Here is a 3,671-nt window from a genome sequence, read left to right as displayed (position 1 = left end):
CATTGCTGTTTTCCCTTGTTCTCATTTTTTCACTTTAACTTTCCTCTTGTCAAAGGACAAAATGACAACAAATTTAGATTCAAGATCTCCATTGGCTTTATTGAGATTCTAGAATCGGGCAATACTTCATTCCATAAAATAGGTTAAGCCTTCAAGTGAGCTGAGCAAAAGAAGTTGACATTATAGACAGAAGAAAGTGCTGAAGAAAGAAGAAACAAACAACAGAAAAAGTGGATTAGTCATTTCCAAGTTATTTTCCTTGTAAGGTGGGGACAGGGAGACAGAATCATAGAAAAATAACTGATTATTTTACCTCAGGATTAAAGCAGAGGGAACTTCATTACTTTGCCTATTGAAGCTCTTGATTGGCTTTCTTGACGATTTAAACTGGCCGGCTTGAGAAATTGGCTGTTATTTCTCTCCTGATTTCTTGGAAGGTTAGACAAATACTGAGTTTGTGTTAGAGGACTCCATTTTGATTTCTAGTCTAGTCTGTTGAGGCCTAGTGCAGGAGCTTCGTTGAAAACAATGGTCTCTCATAATTTTTATTTAACACTCTGTTCTGAATTTTAGATTCCGTTCTCTTTCAGATGCTTTACTTGCCTCCCCAGTGTTATCCCCCGGGAGGAAGAAGCGACTATGAAATGCTTTGATTTTCTTCTTTTGGGAATCAGGTAGTTTTTGCATGAACCAATTTAACAACTTTATCAGGGAAAGAAGAAGAAAAATAATTGCAGGGAAGATGCAGCTACTGCCGAAAATGCCACCCATGGTGGTGAGAAACACCCTGGGTTCTCCTTTCCTCCTGCCCTCCTGTCTCTTTCCAGTGTCTCCCATGCTCAACCAAGCTGTAACTGAGGTGACAGAGGAGCCTGAGAAAGGAGCTGCGGGCCAGCCCCACTGCTGTGACAAACAGAAAAACAAGGGATGGATTTAAGAGCATGCAGACTTTGGACAGCACATGTTTCATTATTTAAATTATGTTTGTTGAGTATTATTTAGTCTTTAGAACAAAATTAATTTAGCATTCAAATAAATAGCACTTAATGTGTGTGAACAAGAAGAAGAAAAATAAAGGACAGCGGTTTGTTTTCAAAGTGGCTTATTCTCTCTCAGAAGGTCTATGTAAAAATCTTACAGATTCACTGCCTGGTAAATAAGAAAACATTTCTGCAGCAGTTATTTTTTTGTTACCTGCTGGTTGCTTTTAGCTAATTTCCTGGTAGAGAAGCACAACAACCCTTCTGTATGTAATCTTTTATACTTGATGGTTCGAAGGAGATGATGAAGCACAACAGAACCCCACGAAATAGAACCCTTGTAGGAGTTTGAATTGGAAAGTAGCTCTGACCATCTGCTCCAGCCTGAATTTGGGCATACTGCTGTCTACATGGCTTTCCTCCTCCTGCAGCCACTGCCTGGTGAAAAGCTGCTCCTTCAGGAAAGGGCCGCTCTGACGTCACTGCTTCTGGGAAGTCTGTCCTCACCTGCTCGGGCAGAATTCACCTCTTTCCTCTGCACATATCTTGTTGATTCTGTTGGTGCTGTTGCATACGCTTATAATGCAGTGTAATAAATGTCTAATTATTCCATTAGATATTTACTGAGTACCTGCTGTGTGTCAGACAGTGTTCTAAGTGTTGGGAGCAATAACATTATTTAAGATAATCTTGTGCCCCTTGTTGTCTCTTCTGCCTACACCAGGTTCCTATTCCTTTTCTGAAACTTGAGAGGACAGGGATCTGGCAAAGTACTTAATGCATACAAGGAGTTGAACAAGTCTGTTAAAGGCTTACATCTATTTACATCTTTTCCAGAAGTCAAACAGCCTACAGTAATAGAGTCCATTCTGCTTAATTAACTCTGATTTATGGTAAAAGTTTGTACTTAATATGGATTGGAGATTAGCTTTATGATAATTGTCACCCATCGGCCCTTCCTAGGCTGCCTGGAGCTGTGCAGGTTGAGGCTTATCAAATACATTATTTGAAGACCCACCTCCAGATCTTTGGCTTGCATTTTCTTTAACACACTGCTTGAGTAAATAGAAGGGAGAGTTCTCTTTGATTGCCAGGAGCTAGGTCAACACTGTCATGAGTCTGTCACTGTGTGTATGTGTGTGTGCACATATGTATGAGTACATAGAGCTGGCACTCGGTAGAGGAGTCTCCTTACAAATTGTTATATCAGTGATATCTTCTTTTGTTGGGTCATATCTGAAGGATATGCGAATCCTATCTTAAAGGTTGGATAAATGGTGTTATTAAAAACCATCACATTATTTTATACTGGATCTACTAGTGCAACAAAATGGGCAAATTTCCATTTGGAAGCGTCCTGGGCTTAATTGAGAGAGATGTTCAAGAACAAACCTGTTTCTGCTCTTAATTCCTGTTAACTGCAGCTTTTGCTGGGGTTTTGCAGATGGGGCTAGCATTTCAAATTAGTCTATGGGCTGAGCCTCTCTGAAAAGATGACCTAGTTCAGAGAGCTCAGGGGTTTTGGGTACTACTCATTAAGTATAAATGTGTGTCTTTTTTATGTAAGAGTGAAAACTTCTGAGAATTGGAGGAGAGGGAGGTTGTGTTAGACAGACTTGAGAGCCTGAGTTCTACAGTGTATCCAAAACAGTTTAAAATAGTTAATCTTTTTGTAGATCATATTGTAGGGTCTTGGTTTATAGGATTTCTAGATTGTGCTATATTCTATCTACCCACCTCCCCCCAGCTTGGTGAGACTCACGATGTAGCCCCAGTCAATCAAGCAAGGGTCAGCCTAGTTTTAAGGCATCTCTAGTCCAAAGGTTCACTGCACATTCCTTATTTTCTTTTAGTTTCTTTAAGGGTTTTCACACATATTTGAAGAGCACTGTGGCTTGAATAAATTGTCCCATGACAGCAAGTCTGCCTTAGCCTCCTGCACATCCAGATCTTTGCACGTTCTTCCAGTGTGATCATTTTTTAAGGGTGGCCTTTTCTGATCAAACTCATGCTTTCTAGAAAATTTGAAAAATGTGAAATGGCAGAAGAAACCAAAGAAGCAAGTAAAAATTACCCTTAATACCACTCTGGCACTTGAAAATGCTAACAGAAATTATTTTATTTTTTTCAGTGTATTTGCTCCCCATTCCAACAAACTTGTTGATATATATTATTTGATAATCTTTTTCCTCCCATTAAGATGTATATTGTGAATATTTTCCTGTGTTTTAAAAACGTCCTCAAAAACATTATTGTTTTTGGTAATAGACTTTATTTTTATAGCAGTTTTAGGTTAACAGAGAAATTGAGTAGAAAGTACAGATGGCTCCCATACCCCCCTTCCCCACCCCCAGTTTCTCTTATTATTAACATATTACATTACTGTGGTACATTTGTTACAATTATGAACCAATATCAATCTGTTATTAACTCAAGTTTCCCTTAGAGTCCCTTTGTGTTGTACAGTTCTTTGGGTTTTGCCAAGTACGTAAAGTCATGTATTTACCATTATAGGTGTCATATAGAATAGTTTCACTGCCCTAAAGATCCTCTGTGTTCCACTTACTCATCCCTCCTTTCCCCTCTGCGCCCCTTGGAACTCTGGTAACAGCTTTTTTTTCCCCTCTGATCTCAAACATTTATCATTTCTTTGTGTTGGGAACATTCAGAATCCTCTTTTCTAGCTAATTG

At 39.0% G+C, this 3,671-nt stretch overlaps 1 protein-coding gene across 1 annotated transcript in view; it reads left to right on the top strand.

Annotated features, from left to right (window-relative positions):
* AK4 (adenylate kinase 4) overlaps nucleotides 1-3,671 on the top strand; it is a 68,252-nt gene that overhangs the window by 2,963 nt on the left and 61,618 nt on the right. The gene's annotated exons all lie outside the window — the stretch shown is intronic.

The sequence above is a fragment of the Galeopterus variegatus genome, unplaced genomic scaffold, assembly GCF_000696425.1.
Source record: "Galeopterus variegatus unplaced genomic scaffold, G_variegatus-3.0.2 Scaffold979, whole genome shotgun sequence".
NCBI lineage: Eukaryota > Metazoa > Chordata > Mammalia > Dermoptera > Cynocephalidae > Galeopterus > Galeopterus variegatus.
The sequence above is the reverse complement of the archived record's forward strand: the minus strand, read 5'-3'. Positions and strand labels throughout refer to the sequence as shown.